We start from the raw sequence: 21,575 nt of genomic DNA, 5'->3' as shown, positions 1-21,575 counted from the left end.
TAAGCAGAAGTGCTGTATTAGGCTGCAGACTATAGTGCCCATAGAGCCGGCTCTATGCTTGGTTTCCAGCAATCAAGTAATGAACAGAATTGTAGCTACAGTATATCCTCTGGCAAATACTTTCATAATCTGCACATGTAAATAAATAAACATACATATACCTGTACATTAAGTCAGGGGCGTATCTACCCGTTGGCTGGGATGGCACTTGCCATGTGCGCCAGCCAAGGGGGGGAGGGGGGGGGGTTCATCAGTGAACTGTGAAACAATAACAATGTAGCTGCAGTGTGCCAGGACACACTGTCCTGGCTGGTGCTGAGCAGCCTGAGCCCCTCCTCCTTCCTCCCTGACTGCTATGTGTGAGGAGTGTACTGCTGCTGCGGAGCTCAGTGATTTAGAGCAGACAGGCAAGACTCTCCGTCAGTCGCAGGTGAGGCAGCAGCTTTTAGCTCACGCAGCAAATCCTCCTCCCCACCGCATCCCATTGGCTGGCAGCTAAGTGCTAAAAGCATAAATTACAGTACTTACGTTGTCTCATTCTCCGTCCTCTCTGTCAGCACCCTACGCTGATTGGATGAGGTTCAGGAAGTAGGTTAGATTATTTGGTAGGGGTGGGATAAAATTTGAATGACAGGCTACTGGACAAATGATTGCTTGTATAGGGTTAGGTGACCGGTGAGTGTGTACTTGTGCTGTGTGTACACAGGAAGTGAAGTAGAAAGGAACAATGCGTTCCACCTGCACATGGATGTTACTTTCCTTTGCTGAGTCTGCATCTGATTAGACAAGCAGCCTGCCATCCAGGGAGACCAGCACCCTGCCAGCCAGGGGGACCAACAACCAGCATCAGCCAGGGAGACCAGCAGCCTGCTTACCAGTGACAGGGACCAGCAGTCTTCCAGCCCACCAGAGACCTGCCAGCAATCTGCAACCCAAGTAAGTGGAGAGTGGGTAGCCCCTGATAACTTTGTCCATATACTAGTGTAGTAAGGGGGATGAGCAGGAGGGTAACGGGGTCAGAAGTTTGTGCTGTAGTTAATTTCCTGTGTGCCTGTTCTTCACAGCAGCCCCAGATAGTAGCGAAGCATTAAAAATATCTAAACATTTATTTATGTCTGGCTAGGGACCACAGGATATAAATCTGTAGCAGTGTTTCCCAAATCCAGTCCTCAAGGCACGCTTGCAGCCCTGGTTTTAAGGATCTTAATGTTTGAGCACAGATTGTTAAATCATATTAAAAAATTAAACAGTAGGACTTTTCCTGATCCAGCAAGGCTTGGCCCATATTGTTAAAACTTCCAGTTAGCATAAAACCAACAAAAATAAAAAGGCGCACAGCAATGCATAGATTAAATGAAGCAACATGGCAGCATTAGTGCAGCAATAGACCTGCTTTTAAGGTTCATGCAACCAACAATTGTATCTCATGTTGATGCAGTCCAACAAAATCTAAAGGATTCATGTCAAAATACCATACAGGGTTGACTCTAGAAAGGAGACAAACTGCAGAAACACAGTATTTGCAGGAAAAGTGGCTCAATTAACAAGGCACTGTTCCAATGTTATTATTTTAAAAATCTGTACTGTTAGGGTGCCTTGAGGAGTTTGAAACCCTCTCCTCTAATGGTATAATAGGAAGTGTAGCACAATGTGGGCAGTGTGAATGAAAAGGGAAGGGAACGGGATCCTGGCGGTCAGAATCACGACGTCGGCATCCCAACGGTGTTAGGCTATCAACACACGTCAGTAGGTATCCTAACTCTCCCTACCCTAACCCTCTCTCCCCAGTGCCTGAATCTAACCACCCCCCCTAGTGCCTAAACCTAACTTTCCCATTCCCGCACCCTAACCCTCCCCCCTTAGTGCCTAACGCTATCCCTAACCGTGTTACTTACCTTCGGGATTCTGGTGGTCGGGATGCTGGTACCGAGATTCTGACAAGTGTCTGTATTCTGGCGCTGGCATTCTGACTGCCGGAATCCCCCTGCTAATGCGCATGCGTGTATGCCACACTGCTCATGCACTGCGATCACACTCGCACAGATGATGCACTTGCAAAGTGAGTGACAGGTAGTCAGCATTTCTGGGAGGCAACGGGAGGTAAGAAGAACGCAGGTGCGTCCTTCCTATGCAGCATGTGAGCTCTCTGTGTGTTTGTAGAAATTCTGGAAGTGAGAGAGGTCAGACCTGCCACAAGTGCTGCATGACTGGTCCATGTCAGTTGATGTTCCTGATCTTTACGCAGGTCCATGATGTCGCTCGCAGATAAGAAGGCAGCAGTGGCCTGCAGTGGGCATTATATGCTCGGGTTAACTTGGAAGAATCAGCATATTTTTGCATCTGCGTTCCATATGGAAATGCAGCTGCGTATGCATTAGCGTAAATCTGTGAAACAGGCCCTATGTTTCTATTTTATATAGAGAGTACTATGTTTCTACTTCAGGGTCCATAGGGTATCCACAGGATACCTTGGGGTATAGGTGTGACGTCAGTCGCAGGGCACCAAAGAGTTAAGCTTTCAGCCTCCCAGGATGCACTAGGTCCCCCTCCTATACCCCGCCCCCGAGCCAAGGCACCTCAGTTTAGTTTGGTGCCCGGCCGGAGTCGGGTGCACCTGTTGGAGTGGGGGCTAGAAGAGCCCCTGAAGCTTATTCTTCATGCAGCTGTGGCTGCACAACTGGATGAACAGCATGGACAGTCAGTCCTGACGTCCATGCTGTCTTCCCTACACCCCGCCGGTACCAGAACGCCGGTACTGATCCGGGGATGCTGGTGGGCGTCTGGGGTCACAGCTAGCGGTGACCCCAGATGCTCCGGACCATGGCCGGATTCAAGGGGGACAGAGGTAAGCAGCGGGGTCCCGCGGTGGGTCCCCGCTGATCACATGGTCCTAAGTCCCCAGGCAGGGGGCTCCCTGGGGACTGGCTGCAGCGTGGAGCCAGGCGACCAACCTGCGCTTCCACTACCCCCTGGGACAGCGGACCGCAGCAGAGCGGTAGCGCTGCGGCGTCCCAGGGGTTAAATGCATGCCAGGGGAGCGCGCCTTCCCTGTCTCACAGCCGGCGCCTCCCCCGCTGCACACAGCCCTCTCTGCATGCTGCCGACTGGTCCTGTGGCAGCGCTCCTCCCCCAGGCCAGCCTCCTCTCTGCTCCTCGGCGGCCATCTTCTCCAGAACGCATGGTGAACGCTGCTGGAAGCGCTGGAAGGAAGCATCGTGGTCTGGGTCCCCCCGCATACCTCTCCTCCGCTGTGGTCAGGTCTGTGTATGCAGCGCTGTGTCCTACCAGGCCCTGTGTCTGTGTAGTTGAGTGATCAGCGCTGTTAGTGCAGGAATTGTTATTTTTCTGCATTGTATGTGACTGTGCTAGCGCTGCTGCCTGTAATCTTTTCTCTCTAAACTGTCAGCTTTATTACTGTCCCTGTTCTTTCTGCTAAAGCCCTTGCGGTGCGGTGCTGCAGGGTGGTCTCTCGCCTATTTAATACTTAATTGGTGAGAGAGGTCACATACGTGGTGCCATCATGTCTGAAAGTGATTTTCCCCTCCGGCTACAGTGTACCACGTGCAAAGTACCGTTAGCGGAGGGGGAGGGTAGCGCGGAGGGCCTTTGCCGGCAGTGTTTGTCCATGGCGCGGCATATTACGGTTACAGCACCGGTACAGGAGCCGCCCTGGGCTTGTTTCGCTCAGGCGTTAACAGCTTTAGTGGGCCAGTTAGCTCCGCAGCCCGCGTTTACTCCGATGGGTTTGTCCCAGCAGTCTGTGGTGTCGTCACCCATGCAGGGGTTCCCACGACAATTGGTGGTACCCCACAGTCTCCCTATTTCCCCGCTCCCGGGTTCTCAGGAGCCAGCGTGGGTTAACTCCCTGACGAGTTCTGTACAGCACTTGTCGGATGTGTTGCAAGGGGAGTCTGTGATGCGGTCTCATAAAAGGCCGGTGGCGTCTCTGTCCGCTCCTTATGAGGATGACGAAGGGACGTCTGATGATGGGGAGATTCTAGATCCTTACGATCAGGAACCTCTCCATACTAAGGACGCTGATGCTAAGTCCAAAGTATATATTCCTGGACTTATTCGGGCGGTCCGCACAGCCTTGGTGATTGAGGACGAAGTTCCCCCAGCGGCTAAATCTAAGTATGCCTTTTTCAAAGATGTGAAGGGCGATGCCACAGTCTTTCCTCTTTCGGGTCAGTTGGTGGACCATTTAGAGGAGGCGTGGAAACAACCTGGCAAAAGATACCAGCCGCAGAGACGCCTGGCGGTGGCTTATCCGTTCGCGGATAATTATTTTGCGAAGTGGGAATCCCCTCCACAGGTGGATTCTCACGTGACCCGTCTTGTCCGTAGTGCCACATTGCCGATGCCATCCATGTCCTCCCTTAAGGATGCTACGGACCGCAAGGTAGAAATCTGCCTGAAGTCCGCTTATTCCCTTGCAGGGGGGGCAGCACGGCCGGCTATGGCCATTTGCTGGGTTGCCAGAGCGATGGAGCGCTGGGCGGATTCATTAGAGGCTTCTTTTGAATCCGACTGTCCGGCCGATCAGGCGGAGTTGATTGGCAATCTCCGTGATTCGGCCACCTACATCAACGAGGCGGCTCTAGACATTAGTACTCTGGTGTCTAGAATTTCTTCAGCAGCGGTAGCTGCTCGTCGCACCTTGTGGCTGCGATCCTGGAAGGCGGACGCAGATTCCAAGAAAGGTCTGGAAGCGTTGCCGTTTACCGGAGAAGTTCTCTTCGGTCCGGATCTGGATAAGATTGTGGCCACGCTGGCGGCAGCCAAATCTGCCTGTCTCCCGTCGGCCGCTGCTCCTTCTGGTTCGGGACCATCGTCCTTTCGGTCATCTAGGGCCCAGGGCAGGCCCAAACCACAGTCGTTTCCTCGACAGGCTGGCCCTAAGAAATCGGTCAAGCCCCGGAAGCAGGCATGGAGTACCAGACGTCCGGCCCCCAAGCCAGATGGCAAGCCTGCGGCCTGACGGTCCGGGCCTCCCTTTGGGGGATCCCAGGGTGGGAGGCCGCCTGCTACAGTTCGCCCAGTGTTGGTCGACTACTACGACAGACACTTGGGTTCTGGAGGTGGTTTCCCACGGATACGCCCTCTCCTTCCGGCACAGACCCCCGGCTCGCTTCTTCACCACGGGTCTCCCATCAGACCGGAACAAGGCTACGGAGCTGCGGAAGGTATTGCACACTATGCTCCAGGCTGGAGTTATAGTGGCGGTTCCATTCTCCCAGAGGGGCCAGGGTTTCTATTCAAATCTATTTTTGGTACAGAAACCCAATGGGTCATATCGTCCGATTCTCAACCTCAAAGCACTCAACAAGTCTTTGCGGGTCCCGAAGTTTCGGATGGAGACCCTACGGTCCATCATTCTGGCGCTGGAACCTGGGGACTACTTGGTGTCATTGGACATACAGGACGCTTACCTGCATGTCCCTATTCTTTGGCGCCATCAACAGTTCCTCAGGTTTGCAATCAGCAGCGACCACTTCCAGTTTCGGGCGTTACCTTTTGGCCTGGCAACAGCACCACGTGTTTTCACCAAGGTGATGGCGGTCATGGCGGCTTCTCTGCGGCTGCAGGGAGTCCGCATGTTGCCGTATTTGGACGACCTGTTATTGGTGGCAGGATCTCCAGAGCTCCTGTTACGCCACTTGGACCTGACCATTGCACTGCTGCAACGGCACGGCTGGCTAATCAACTGGCAGAAGTCCACTCTAATCCCGTCTCGGAGGATTCTGCATCTTGGAGCCTTATTGGACTCGGGACAGCAAAGGATCTTCGTGACGGAGGACAAGATCTCTGCTTTACAGTCAAGGGTGCGCAGTTGTCTGCACAGCCGCCGGGTGTCCTTACACTCGGCGATGAGGTTACTGGGCTCCATGGTGTCGGTGTTCGACATGGTGGAATACGCCCAGTTTCACTCCAGACCTCTGCAGCACCTGATCCTGTCCAAGTGGAACGGGCTGACTCAGTCTCTGAAGTCCCAGACGATTGTGCTCACCCAGGAGGTTCGCCTGTCCCTTGCGTGGTGGTTACAGACGACCCACCTCAACAAGGGACGTCCGTTCTGGGTTCCAAATTGGGTCCTGTTGACAACGGACGCCAGTCTTCGGGGCTGGGGAGCAGTTTCGGGTCCACACTTGTTCCAGGGCAGGTGGACGCCGACAGAAGCGGAGCTTCCAATAAATATCTTGGAACTCCGTGCGGTCTTCAATGCTCTCCAGCAGGCACAGCGGTTTCTCCAGGGTCGCCCGGTGCAGGTCCAGTCGGACAACGCTACCACCGTGGCCTACATAAACAGGCAAGGAGGAACTCGCAGTCGGGCGGCTCTCGTAGAGGTCTCTCGGATCCTGGTTTGGGCGGAGCGCAATCTTCCGGCCATATCAGCGGTCTTCATCCCGGGAGTGCTCAATTGGGAGGCGGACTTTCTAAGTCGCCAGGACGTTCATCCGGGGGAATGGTCCCTGCACCCGGACGTTTTTCAACTACTGGTGGACAGGTGGGGTCTTCCAGAAATCGACCTCATGGCGTCCCGGCACAACAACAAGTTGCCGGTGTACGGGTCTCGCACAAGAGACGAAGGGGCGTCTCTGGTGGATGCTCTGTCCGTCCGGTGGACGTTCCGGTTCGCATACCTGTTCCCTCCGGTCTCCCTTCTTCCACGGGTAATCCGGAAATTCAAACAGGAAGGAGGGACGCTCCTGTTGATAGCTCCCGCGTGGCCCAGACGGCACTGGTTCTCAGACCTTCAGGGTCTGTCCGTGGACATTCCTCTGCGGTTGCCGCTACGACCGGACCTTCTGTCTCAGGGTCCTTGCCTTCACCCGGACCTAACTCGGCTGTCTTTGACGGCGTGGCTGTTGAGACGGCCATGCTGAGGTCCCGGGGGTTTTCCAGCTCTGTGGTGCGTACCATGTTACGAGCTCGGAAACCGTCTTCCGCGAGGATATACCATCGCGTGTGGCATACGTTCTTCCAGTGGTGTCGACCGAGAGGTTATGCACCGCGGGAGTTTCGTCTGTCTCGGATTCTCGCCTTCCTGCAAGCGGGACTAGATCATGGGCTTCGCCTTGCTTCTTTGAAGGTACAGGTTTCGGCCCTATCTGTCTGGTTTCACCGTAGGATTGCTACAATCCCGGATGTGCGCACCTTTATGCAGGGTGTTCTCCGCATTCAGCCGCCCTTTGTTCCACCTGTGGCGCCTTGGGATTTGGCTGTGGTCCTGAGGGCTCTCCAAGGACCGCCGTTTGAACCACTGGGCTCAGTGGATCTTAAATGGCTAACAGCTAAGACTGTTTTCCTTCTGGCCATTGCTTCGGCCAGACGTGTTTCTGAGTTAGGGGCTCTTTCTTGTAGACCCCCTTTCTTGGTTTTTTATGGGAACAGGGCAGTGCTCCGCACTCGGCCCGAGTTTCTTCCCAAAGTTGTTTCCCAGTTTCATATTAACGAGGAAATAGTTGTTCCGGCCTTTAACTCACCGGGTCTTTCCGTGGGTGAGGCCTCTTTGGATGTTGTGCGGGCCTTAAGGACTTATGTTGACCGCACTTCTTCGTTTAGGAAGTCGGACGCTTTGTTTGTCCTCTTTGGCTTCCGTAAAAAGGGTTGGCCTGCTTCAAAGCAAACTTTGGCAGCCTGGATCCGTATGGCTATTTCTGAAGCTTATCTTCATGAAGGCCTACCGGTCCCTCCTTCTCTGAAGGCTCATTCCACTAGGTCTGTGGGTCCTTCGTGGGCAGCTCGACGTGGTGCCTCGGCAGTTCAGATCTGCAAGGCTGCTACGTGGTCTTCTGTCCATACCTTCGTGAGGTATTACAGGTTTGACACCTTCGCCTCTCAGGATGCTTCCTTCGGGCGGCGGATTCTCCTTTCTGCACAGGAGCGTCCCCACCCTTAAAGGATACTGCTTTGGGACATCCCCAAGGTATCCTGTGGATACCCTATGGACCCTGAAGTAGAAAATATGAGATATGGTAAGAACTTACCCTTGTTATCTCTATTTCTACGAAGTCCATAGGGTTCCACAGGACTCCCGCCCTGTCGCACCTGTGCTGCAGATGGGCTTTGCTCTGGTCACCGGTTTTCCGTCTCCCTCTGGTGAGAATGTGATTCTTGTATGTGTCCAGATCTTTGTTCTCTCTCTTCCTTCTCCTCCTCCGGCCTATGGCTTGGTAACTAACTGAGGTGCCTTGGCTCGGGGGCGGGGTATAGGAGGGGGACCTAGTGCATCCTGGGAGGCTGAAAGCTTAACTCTTTGGTGCCCTGCGACTGACGTCACACCTATACCCCAAGGTATCCTGTGGAACCCTATGGACTTCGTAGAAATAGAGATAACAAGGGTAAGTTCTTACCATATCTCATATTTTCTGTAATTTTTATATAAAGAAAGGGATATGCTTGTAGAGGGGCACTCTGAGATGTATAATTATATAAAAATGTATGAAATGTTATTGGTATCTTGTTAAAAATAAATCACTTTCCTGATTACTCGGATATTAGCGAAACATCAGGAATATCTAAATGCTTTTTGTGTACGTGAATTAAAGTTGCAGTAAAAAATGCTGTGCTCTAATTGCTGTGGGCATGATTCATAGTTGTACACTAATACATTCACAGCTGTGACTATGGGCTCTGAACGAGCGCCCGCTTTGAATCAGGGCGGTTTTTTTTTTTTTTTTTTTTTTTGTGCGTCCTCCTGGATACTCGCATAGCTGTGGGTTACTACCCACAGCTTATGCGAGCGTCCATGATGATGGTCGCAATGGTCAAGACCATCGGGCTTGCGACGAGACCCTTGCGGTAGGGTCTCGTTGCCGCAAGCCCTGGAGTGATTTTGGATTTTGGAGTTCCCATGGGAACACCTCCGTCTGGGCAGCCACGCCTCTGGCACGCCCACCAAAGGGGGCGTGCTGCCACTCACCATCGAAAGAACGCCCCCTTTGGTGCGAGACCTGGAGCGACGGCTTCCCCGTCGGTAGCCGGGTCTCGCGCATGCGCACTTGGGCACCATCGACCCGCTTGCGAGCGTACAGCGCTCGCGAGCGGGTCTGAATGAGACCCTATGTACGCAGCTAGTATGTAAAAAGTCTGAGACATGCTCTGAAAATGGCGCGATACTCTCCGTTACCACCCCCAAATGCTCCCAGCCTGTAAATCACACTGGAAATAACCTGAATATACCTCATAGGCACAAGAATGGGCCCTAAAAAGCCTTCTGGGAGTTCCTTTCGGAAAGAGAAAGGGTTGCTTCAAATCTGGCTGGTAACCTAGGAAAGTGGTTGACAAAGGAAGATACTACAACACCAGTTGATACAGAAGACAGTGCAGCTTTGTCTTCCACCACAGTCATTCAAAGCCCAATCATTGCGAGCAATAGGTCTTCTGAGTTTGAAGATGAAAACTTGTGCACAGATTTGGTACCTGGGGGATATACCAAAACTTCTTCACAACCATGTATTGAAATCATCTATGAAGATCCTGTAAAGTGGCCAGGAGTACCAGCGATTACAGACAGTGTTTGTTTGCAGCTTATAGAACATGGTCCAAAAACAGCTGACTTAACTAAATTCAAGTTTCCTGCATCAGAAGATGGCAGATGCATGGATTCCAAATGGTTTTATAAAGTCCTTCAAAATGGTGAACGAGTTAAGAGGCAGTGGATGCTGTACAGTGAATCCAAGAATGCTCTTTTTTTGTTTTCCTTGTTTGCTTTTTGCAAAAAGTTTAAAATCTTGCCCTTTTACTGATCCACTGATGGGGTTTCAAGATTGGAAACATTTGAATCCTCTCATTGATATTCATGATAGTTCTTCTTCACACCGAACATGTTATTTGAGATGTAAAGAACTGGAAAAATGTTTAAAAGAAAGAAAGAAAAACCTACAAAACAGTGTACAAAAAGAAACTGAAAAGTGGCGAAACATTTTAAAGGTAGTTGATGTTATTCTATATTGCGCCAAAAATAACTTGCCACTAAGAGGAAAAAAAGGAGAAATCGGACAACAAAGCAGTGGTGTATTCTTGAGCACCTTGGAGCTTATCAGTCATTTTAATGCACAGCTAGCAGAGCATATTGCACATGTGAAAGCAACTAAAAATGCACTGTGCTACTTTTCACCCATCATCCAAAATGAAATTATAGAGCTCCTTGGAAAGAAGGTCAGAAATAAAATTTTTCAGAAAATGAAAGCAGAAAATATTTTTCTATTTGGCTAGATTGCACACCTGACAGTGCTCACATGGAGCAAATGAGTGAAATAGTACGGTTTGTGGATGTGTCAGAAGGTGTTTGTACTATAGAGGAAAGTTTTATTGACTTTGGGCCTGATTCAGAGGCGCTCGTAAGTGGCCGCTCGTTCGCTCCGAGTGATGTTCGCACATCTGCGCATGCGTATGGGTTGTAATGCGCATGCGCCAACCAGTCAGTGCGGTCGGAAATCGTGTGCTCGCAAAATAGCGAGTGCCTGCTAATTTGAGTGACAGGATGAGGCGTTTGTGGGTGGTAACAGAGGAAGGTGCTTGAAAACGGGGAGTGGAGATCCGAACGCAGGCGTGCCAAATGGTCAAAACGGGCGTTTTAAGGGTGTACATAATTAACAAAGCAGCGTCATCGACCACGTCACTTGGTTGTCTTTTAGCCTGAACTGCTCGCATGATTGCGGTAGGAAAATGCTACCACAAGGATAGCGAGCAGTTCATACGCCTTTCGATGTACTCGATTAATCTAATAAATAGCGGACATGACTTATGATGCGAGTGGCCAAGGGGCGTCTTTACAAAATAGCGAGCGCATGTTTCGTTCGCTCATTCAGACATAGAGGAGTCAACAGACCGCAAAGAGCGAGCGCTCAATTTAAATATCCGGCCCCTTTTTCAGAACGACCGTCCGCAAATAGCGTCCAGCTCTGAATCAGGCCCTTTGTCCACACTCATTGGAAAAGGGCTCTCTGATAAGATCCTGCTGAAACTTCAGGCTGACGGCTAAAATATTAGGATTCGATAATGGGGCTAACATGGCTGGGAAATATAATGGAGTCCAAGCTTGTATATCTCAAATAAATGAGCTTGCTCGATTTGTTCCGTGCGCTCCTCAGTTTAAATCTCCTTGGAACACATGCCGCCAGTGTGTGTCCCATGATAACATTTTTTGGTGTAGTTCAAAATCTCTTTACATTTTACAGTGGTTCTACTTTAAGATGGGAAATTTTAGTGAAGCATCTTGGAGCCACTCTTAAGGGCCACTGTGAAACCAGATGGTCATCAAGGCAAAATGCAATTGGAGTTCTTAATAAAAATATTAATGAGGTTTTAACAGTGCTCCATGAAATGACAGATAATACATGGAACTCGGACACTGTTTTTGGAGCCAGAACAAACCTAAAACAAATTGATTTCAGATTCCTTTGCCTTTTGTTTTTTTGGAATAGGATTCTTACAATCATTGACAGAATCAACAAATCTATCCAGAGCAAAAGCGTTTCTCTTGCTGACTCTTCTAAAATGATCAAAGGCCTTACAGGATCCATTCAAAGAATGCGTGATGAAGGGATACAGTCAGTTTTAGAATATGCGAATCAAACAGCTGAAGCACTTGGAATTGATTCACATTTTCAGAGAAAAGGAAAAGAAAAGTGAAAAGTTTGGCCTCCGAGAAGGCTACAGATGATGGCTCTTTTTTTCACTCCTGAACAGAACTTAGAAATAGAAGTAAATTCTGTTATGACAGACTGATGTTAGAAATGACGGATCGATATGAAACTAATCACTGTCATCAGAGTTTAACTTTTTGTCAGGGATTTTATTAAAATATATAACCAAGTACTCCCTGAAAGATGCATACCCCAATGTGGAAATCACCCTAAGGATCTTCCTGACACTACATGTCACTGTAGCATCCTGCGAACGCAGTTTCAGCAAGCTGAAGCTGATTAAAAATTATCTTCGGTCTAGTATGGGACAAGAACGTGTATCAAATCTGGCAATACTTTCAATTGAGCAGAAGGTTGTGGAAAACATAGATTCGGAAGCCATAATCAGAGACTTTGCCTCTATAAAAGCAAGAAGAGTAAAGTTTTAAAAGATTGGGGTTACCACTGTAACCTCACTTAGCAGAGTATACATATTTTTACTAATCGTACCTGTAAAAAAAAAGTTTAATAAAGAGTTTGTTATTGCAAAACTGGTTACTTTTGATTTTATTTGCAAATATTTAAGTTATAATTCTAATGTATAACTATTCCTATAAAAAGGGGGGGGGCGCCGGTCCCTTACTTAGCCAGGGGCGCTCAGATCCCTAGATACACCTCTGCATTAAGTAATACTAGTTACCCCCCTGAGTCACACCGCGTATGCATCCGATGGTTTCTGCTGAAGCACTGTGGGTTTTCCTGGTAGGGTTCTGGGGGTGGCTAGCCAGATGAGGGCATGTCGCGGCCAGGAACCGCAGCGTTTTCCACTGATTTTGGAGGTCATGTTTAGACGGACATTCTGCTCCTCCAGAGAGCTGGTGTAATGTTCAATGGTGTGACCAATATGTGGCCAGTGGTGCATCTTAATATGCATCGCCGAAGATGGTGTGCGGCTCAGTACGAGATCAATCTGCGGTGGCATTAGCATTAAGGCGCAATTGTGTTGCAGAAAAAAGACGCCGTTGCGGCTGAATTAGCGTACACCTCTGAATCAGGCCCAATAAAGTAGTTAAGGAAGACTGACACCTTCAAGGCCCTCAATTATATTGCCTTTACTTGGAGAATAAATTTTCAAAGCCTGTAAAAGTTTCTTTATTTCTTAGTGTCTCTTTTAGGGGCATATTTATAACAATCCGCATCTCAGATGCAGTTGGGATGTGAAAAATTTACCCAAAATATGCAATGTGATATTTGAATACATTGCAAGGATCAGGATGTATCAGGTATCGCATGCAGGGAACGCTCTGGCCTGCAAATCTCTCCCCCAGACTTTTCAGGGTATTTTTTAGCAAAAAATACCCTGAGAATGTGACCAAGAATGCGCAGCCTGCTACCCACTGATGTGACCGCCCCCTCTGCAATTCCCCCTTCCTTTTAAGCTAAAGCTGCCCACACACACAGCGATATTTTACCCGATTTGGCCGATTTCGACAAATAGCGACGACAAATCATGTAAAATATGGCCAAATTGTGAGTGTCCACAAGGTGATGATAAAAAAAATATATATATTTAAAGAAGAAAACACTTACCTGCACACAAGGACTTGGGATCGGTGATCCGGTGAGCTCCTCTGTGACTCCGGTAAGCTGATTGCCGAGCTCCTTCTCTGTGACCCCTGTCAGCTGCCCTGTGCTGTAAACTGAGCTGTTGAATTGGGCTGTGACACTAGTGTAAAATTACCCCTGAAAACCTTCAACCTCAAAAAATAAATCGTCCGGATATTCTTTTTTCATCATCTGAACTCCGAACTATAGCTGGGAGCTTTTGAATATGTAGAGAGTGTATGAGGCCAATGGTCCATCTGCATTGTCCAGAGTCTGGTGGCCATTTATAAACTCTACTTGATCTGGGTAGGAAGAAGAGGACCCAACCTATTCACTAGTACCATAGTGCAAACTATATAGGCCTTAGTGTGCCAACTATATGGGTCTATAGTTGGTGAACAGCTCCAAGTCACACTCAAGCTTCAGTATTACAACAATGTCAGCCAACGTGTCTACCGGGTCAAAAAAGGCCCATCAAAGAGTTTGTTTAATAAAAAGCCTTTTAAAAAAAGTACTGACTCTGCAAATGTTTTATATGGAATCAGTATATTTGACCGCCGGACGTGAGCCCAGCGGTTCAAATCTCGACGCCGGCCGATGGAGGAGATCCCGACAGCGGAGGGAAGTTTACTATTCCTGACCCAATGTAATCTTATGTATCAATCCCGATGCCCTTTTTCAGTCTTATGGTGCATACACACGGTCAGATTTTTCTTCAGATCTGAATGATAACGATTTAAAAAATCATTCAATCGTTCATATCTGAAGGAAAATCTGACATATCTGAACGATGCGCATTCCCGATGGTCAGATGACGATATCTGATGTGTTTGCAGTTAGACTTGGACGATTCCATTCATTTTAATGCAGTCAATAATCGTTCAAATCTTTGGTAAAATCGTTCAACTGACAGATCTGACCGTGTGTATGCACCATAACTCTCCTCGGCCTTAAATGGACCTATTCATCATGACATATTTATCACTAGTGATAATTATATTTTAAACTCGCTATGAGTTCAAAAAAATGTTTTGGAGGCATTTATCGTGCCTTCTTAACAAAAGTATCACTTCCGAAAAGCTGCTCTCTTTGCGGAGTCAGCTTTTCGGAAAACGTATACTTTGTCCCTGCAACGGAGGTATCCATAAGGATTTCCTCACTGCTGCATGTCTCTCCCCCACTCTCTAGTCCACCGCTTTGTCTCACCTCCTCCCCCTGCGGGTATCTGACCGCCCCCCCCTTGCTGCCGCTGCATTCCAGACACGGAAGGGAAGGGCCTTAATAGATCCCTCTGCTGTGGCTGGCATGTAAATCTTTTTGGGGGCTGAATGCCATCTCAGGATGGCATTCAGTAACACCATAAAATAAAAAAATGCTTTTTCGGAACTTGATGTATGGCCCTGAAACATTTTTTTTTTTTTTTTACAAAAGTATGTGAAAATGTAAATTTTCACCTGCTTTTGTAAAAAAAAAAAGTGATGATGAATAGGCCTCTAAGTGCATCAATCCAGACGAGCAACCACTGAGTTATTATTGAAGGCTATTATTTGTGTCACTCTTTTTCATCCACTGACCACTAGTCCACAGAGAAGATTTATACCACTTTCATACAGAAAATGGCAAAGAACCCGGATTTTATCCAGCATTTGTGTACCGGATTGTTTTGCCATTTCCTGCCTGCACCCCCCTTCAGACAGAAGAGCAAATTACCGGGTTAAACATTTTAACCCGGTAATTTGCTTATTTAAACAGGTATTTCTTCTGTCTGAAAGGGTAAACCCGGCTCTAAATTCCCGTATCTCCAACCCTGGTAAATTCCTGGGTCGTAGTCCCGGGAATTTAGACACAGCTTGACCCTTTCAAATAGAAGAAATACCTGTGTAAATCGGTAAATTACCGGGTTGAAGTGTTTAACCCGGTAATTTGTTTTTCTGTCTGAAAGGGGTATAACTGTCACTTATTTTTTTTTTACTGCACTGTTTTGCTTTTGCTGCCACCTAGCGGTCATTCTTTATAATTGCATTATCTGATTCTGTTAAAATTTCTGTGTCCAACTGCGAAACGGGCTGGGTACAGGATCCCGGTGCTCAGAATCCAGGTGCCGGCATCTTCCCTCCTGCAGTCTAACTCTAACCCTCCCCCTAGTGCCTAACCCTAACCACTAGCTCCTAAACCGAACCTTCCCCCTAAACTCTAATACTTACCATCAGGATGCCGGCGGTCGGGATGCTGGTGCTGGGATTCTGACTAGTGTCGGGATTATGGCGCCGGGATTCTAAGCACCAGGATCCCGACCACCGGGATGTCAACTACATCCCTGCAAAACATACAGGCACATCTCTATATGGATGCCTAGTAATTGATTGGATTTTACATTTAATGTGGTCATCTATGTTTTGCTCCATAACTAAGGGCAGGACTGTTGGGTGCACACTGTGGGATGGTATCTGTTTTTCTCTGTTTATTCTTGCTGACATATTCTACCATGTGAACTACTATAGATGAGCTGTTCGGATTACCTTAAATTCGAACTTGGGGAGTCTAATACGAGCCCTGGCTCGGATTTCACATCAAGGCCAAATGTCAACCTCCCGGCGTCAGATTCTCACAGGGTTATTGAATTCTAAAAAAAGCACAGCGGCCTCAACTCAGCGCAATTTCACTCCAGTCACGCTGCCGTGTGCTGCGCTCTGCTCTGTGGTGTACATCAGGGCTGTGTTGTTACCAGTGTGTCCATCAAAGTGGCTGTGCTACGCTCACTGGGTCCATCTGAGGGGCTGTGCTGCTGTCGGTGTTTTCATCAAAGGGGCTGAGCTGCTGTCACTGTGTCCATCTAAGGGGCTGTGCTGCCGTCACTGTGTTCATCTAAGGTGCTGTGCTGCCGTCAGTGTATCCATCTGAAGGTGCCCATCCACTAGACGATTATGTGAGCAATTGAGCGATAACTATATCGTTATCGTTCATAAATCATTTGCAAATCGTTTGTAAAAATGTCTTAAACGACCAGCAATGGACATGCCCGCTGGTCATTTAGACATCTATCATCGTTCAAACATGCTGGACAATCTGACGATATCGTCCGGATCAGCATGTTTGCCGATGATTGATGAGCCTGCACTGAACGACTGCTTGTTCAGTACAGGCTCATCACAGACTGACAAACGTCGTAATCGTGCAGTCGTTTTCAGCTTGTCTAGTGGATGGGCACCTTGAGGGGCTGTGCTGCTCTCACTGTGTCCATCCTTAAGACTAGAAGTGTCCTAGAAATACCATCAAATAAACAGCAGATAAAATATGTTTAAGATACATCACTGAGATTTTCAGATACAGAAGATAAACATGGAAATATCATTATATATTCATAAAGTCAGAATCATACATAAAGAAGAAAAATGAAAAGTGAACTTGCTCACCCTCCCCCCCCCCCCCCCTTCCAGTCAGAAGTAACCCTCCCCTTCTGCACAATCCCTGCTTATTGTAAAAGGGAAAGTCACATGTCAATTGGAGGATAATTATCTACCTCACAGGTTCTCAAACTCGGGCCTTAGGACCCCAAACAGTGCATGTTTTCCAGGTCTCACCGAATCACAAGTGAAATAAGTAGCTTCACCTGTGAATCTTTTAAAATGTGTCAGTGAGTAATGAATACACCTGTGCACCTGCTGGGTGACCTGGAAAACATGACCTGTGTGGGGTCCTGAGGACCGAGTTTGAGAACCACTGATCTACATTCAGAGCATATGCCAAGTGGTATGTGACAGAGAACTACGGATTTGGGATTTAATGGCTGCAAATATTGTCGATTTTAACTTTTTTGCCTGGGTTTTCGAGTTTATCCTCAACAATGTCATGTGCCAACTGCCCAAGGGGGGAATCTTTCTCTTTCTTCCTTTCATTTTAATCTTTGCTTCCGTTCGGTTAGCTAAACACTTCCTTCAACATTCAGACATGCAGAGATGTACACAGGGCTGGTTTTGCCTATACACTGGTTATATGGCTGAGGAGGGCGCCCTGACCCAGTCATGGCCAGTGACAGGCAAATAAGAAAATCACCTGCCTAGCCCAGAGACTCGCACACAGCAGGCAGTGTTACTGGCACTGGTGTCCAGCACCGCACCACACTACAATGAAGAAAAGCAAAATAAGCTATAGTTCCCAGCCCGGTAGCCAGGTCCACTGGAAGCTGTAGCTTATTTAGAGTTTCCTCACTGTAGTGTAGTGTGGTGCGGTGTGGTGCCGGATACCGACACCAGCATCACTGCCTGCTGTGCGAGTCTCCAGGGGGGAACACCAGGGTGAGTTAATTATTTATGTGGGAATAATGTGCATGGGCAGTTTTACTGTGAGCATAATGTGTATAGGACAGTATTACTGCGGGCACCAGGAGCGTAGAGAGGCCAAACGCTTAATCGCGGGAGGGATAAATAATGTTGCTGGGGAGGGGGCGCTGTGAGCCCCTCAGCCCTGCACAAAGCAGCAGTAGGGTGTGATCAGCGTGATCGCTCCCCCCCACAGGCATAGGAGACTGCTGTCTCCCAATGCAGCCTAGCACACAGCACTGTCTGCTGGGCTGCTGTGATTTAAGAGGGAGGGGAGGCGCTGCTGGGCCCCTCCAGCAGCCCTGGCCCGGGTAATTAGTACCCGCTCACCCCTCTCGGCACCCCTGGCGTGCATAAGTGTAAGGAGCACTACTACTGTGGGCATACCATGTAAGGGGCACTACTTCTCTGGGCATAACATGTTTATGGAGCAGTATTACTGTTGACATGTGTAAGGGGCATTTCAACTGGGCTTTTCCCATGAGACCATGCCCTCCTAAATGTTTCAGGTGCGCGCAAAAGTATGCCATTGGATGCCAAAGTATATTTTCGCTTACCAATAAAATTGGGCTTGGGCCAGCCCTGGATCTACGTCACTAGTGTCATCTTTCTCTACTGCCAATTCCTATGCTCCCACCTGTGCCAACTTAAAATGGATGTCCTGGAATGCGGTGGACTGAATATGCCTGTGAAGAGTAGTCTCACCTTGGGAAAATGTGCCCATATTTTGTTTTCCCCTAGGAAACACATTGGGCATCTGGTGACCCTAAAGTGCTTAGAGCACCTTGGATAAGGACATGTATATCTGCACCATATCACAAAAAAGTAAGGGGTAGCTATTCTTAATAAAAAAATGCCCTTTAACATTTTGACACATATCATAGATCCGGGAGGTCACTTTATCATTTTAGATGTGGAAATCTGTAATGTCACTTATACATTGGCCAACTTTATATGCGCCAAACCGAGACATGAATACTTTTTTGCCAAACGCTTTTTCATTGCCCCATACAGTAGGGAAAGAAATCCACAACCTTAAAACCCGACTTCAGTTAACTGACCTCTGGTGTCTCCTAATTCCCGCTGACAGGACTTTCACTTATCACTCTGTAGTCCACCGTTCTTTCTCCAGAATCAACTATATCTTGATGAGGATGCCTTAGCCTCTCGAGTGTATGAAGTGGCGACACATGATATCTTAATTTTAGGCCATGTTCCCGTGCTATTACAGCTGTCACATTACTACTGGCAGCCTGCTGACCGCCTTTGGCACTTCCCACATTATTTATCCCAATCTGAGGATTTTCAAGCTTACTTGCATCGTAAGTGGGCTGACTACTTAGAAGATAAACGTGAACACTGGAATGACCCTGTTCTTTTTGGGGGTCTTTAGCCATGCGGGGTCATATCATTAGTTCTGTGGCACGACAATTTAAAGCGAATGTAGCTAATAACTGACACGGAGAACCAACGAGACACTGCTGACATATAAGCAAGCACAATAATTATTGGAAAATTATCTACTGACTCGAGCTAAAAGAGACATTGACTTTACCAGATATAAGTATTACAGGTGGGCTAACAAGACAGGACGGCTCTTTGCATCCATGTCCTACCCATGGAAGAAGCAGATCTTTGTCGGTATTAGTATTACTTAATTCACTGCCTACAGTATTAATATTCTAGTTACATTTCAGAAGTATTGACAGGAACCCTTACATTTTGTGAGTACTAAATGGATCAACTTGGGCTTTCTTCTCTGCTGCAATAAACAGCTGTATGTATCCGAAGTCAGGGTGGATGTACCGCATCGCGGAAGAGATGCTTAGTACATCTCACTCCCTGTCCCTCATGGCTCCAGAAACATCGATGGCATTCATTCCTTCAAGTCTCTGTACTGCGTCCCATCTCCATGGCAACCTTCCCCATGCTGTCATTGCAGTCTGTAACACAAGTTATCGCCTCACTGACAAATACGGTCTGCAGCAATAGGGGGTTACATAGCCTGGGCGGGATGTACTAAGCCTCGCTTCCGCAATGCGGTACAAACCCCCCTGACTTCAGGTACATTCATTACTGCAGTATGTACCTAGAATTTTGCAAAGGACAGGTCTCCCGATAAGGTTTAACACCCAGAAGTCCCTCTGGCATCCTTCTGCGCATGAGCTCATTGGAGGGATCCCTTCCAGCCTGGAGCATTCCGATAAGAAGCCCATAGGCTTCTATTGGGTAATGCCACCTGAAGGTGTGCGTTACTGATCAAGACGAAGAACCCAAATGCATTGCATTCCAAGTGCTTAGGGGACTATTTACTAAGCCTTGGATGGAGATAAAGTGAACGGAGATAACGACCCAGCCAACCAGCTCCTAACTGCCATGTAACAGGCTGTGTTTGAAGAATGACAGTTAAGAGTTCGTTGGCTGGCACCTTATCTCTGCTGATTTTATCTCCATCCAAGGCTTAGTAAATAGACCCCTTAGTACATTCGTGGAATGTGGTAAAACCCCTGAAAACTGCATTTTTGAGGGTTATACCGCATTTTTACCTTTAGTACATTTCCCCCCCCCCTAACATTTCACCAGGAACCACTGATATCAATGAGCCATCAAGTATTAGTTCCTCGTGAGTGTGTGGGCTGAAATCATGGCCGAGCCCACAGAGTGACTGCCTTCTCTATGGGTGGGTGATGGTTACACATTCAAGATCTTCCTATATGATAACACTTGAATTAGTATAATTAACTGAGCCTTGACTTATGCAGACTATCCCTAAGATATATTGTAACTTATTATTAGAAAATAAGTAAAGGACTAAACACATAAGAACTAGGGTTGCCACCCATCTAGGATTACTATGGACAGTCAGGAAATCATGACATCTGTCCATAGTCTTAGCAATCCTGAATGGGTGCCATCCAGAAATTCAAACTCACAAAACAGCTGTCTCTCTCTGCTCCAGCCCACCTCCTCTTCTGCGCCCAACAACTACCTCCTCCTCTGCTCTACGCCACCTCTTCTTCTGCTCCCAGTTGCCTCCTCCAGCACCTCTGCTATATGTAGTGCATATGGCAGAGGAGGGCAAAATATCGTCCATCAGGCAATTGGATCCAGCTCCTTTCCCTCTCCACAAGCAGTATGTACTATTTGACCTGATGAGCAGTGGCTGGGGCATGGGCTGCATACTGCCACTTGCCATAGTGCGTGTCAGTGGACGGCTATGTTACAGACACAACCGTATAGCTAAATAATTATTTCTACATTCAGCAAAATATTAACACATACACAGTCATAGTTAATGTATTCACAATTAATTGCATCAAAGTGGGTCAAAACAATGGCTTGTAATTCACTCCCATGCAATTGAACAATTACTATGATGATTAACTATCAACACAATGAATTCTCTAAACATATTACGGCCAAATTAAATTAATTAGCAGCAAGATTACATTCTACCATCTAATTTTGCTGCAAATGTATATAAAGTGATCTTAATATAATAAGAAATTAATAGATACAATTAATGATGAATATGTTAACTATGACTGTGCATCTGTTAATGTTTTTATAAATGAATAAACAAATATTTAGCTCTAATGATATTTCTGCTATTCTGTCTGGTAATAATTTGCCATTTTGAGTCTATCTTACATTGCAAAATAGTTTTTTGGGATATGTTTAATAAATATTTATTTTGTGATTTGGTAATTTGAAAGGCTATTAAAACATTACCACCTCTTAGTTTGTCGCTCTCTCTCTCGCCCCCCCTTAACAACATTAATATCTGGAAGGAGGGGTGAGTCAACGCCACCTGTTGTATACTCTTCTCGGCTAGTTTGAAACAACTGATAAGCTTTTATGCACAAACTCCATGTTCAGCCTACTTGTTATACTGGCAGGTGACCAGGTTCAAAAAGCCAGGGCAAAGCTGATCCTTCATAAAAAAACAAAAACAAAACTCAATGTAATTTTTTTTTGTCAATATTGTAAAAAGGGTTTTCTTTAGTGATTTCATTTA

At 47.4% G+C, this 21,575-nt stretch overlaps 1 protein-coding gene across 4 annotated transcripts in view; it reads left to right on the top strand.

The window, feature by feature from the left end:
* The first annotated feature begins 553 nt into the window (after positions 1–553).
* Positions 554–21,575, top strand: part of TINF2 (TERF1 interacting nuclear factor 2) — a 38,275-nt gene continuing 17,253 nt past the window's right edge. For all 4 annotated transcript variants that reach the window (XM_088470034.1, XM_088470033.1, XM_088470032.1 and 1 more), the window contains exon 1: positions 554–936. The gene's annotated coding sequence lies outside the window, so the exon portion shown is untranslated. The remainder of the gene's footprint in view (positions 937–21,575) is intronic.

This window comes from Taudactylus pleione, unplaced genomic scaffold, assembly GCF_031769625.1.
Source record: "Taudactylus pleione unplaced genomic scaffold, aTauple2 ptg000095l, whole genome shotgun sequence".
NCBI classification, from domain to species: Eukaryota; Metazoa; Chordata; class Amphibia; order Anura; family Myobatrachidae; genus Taudactylus; species Taudactylus pleione.
The sequence above is the reverse complement of the archived record's forward strand: the minus strand, read 5'-3'. Positions and strand labels throughout refer to the sequence as shown.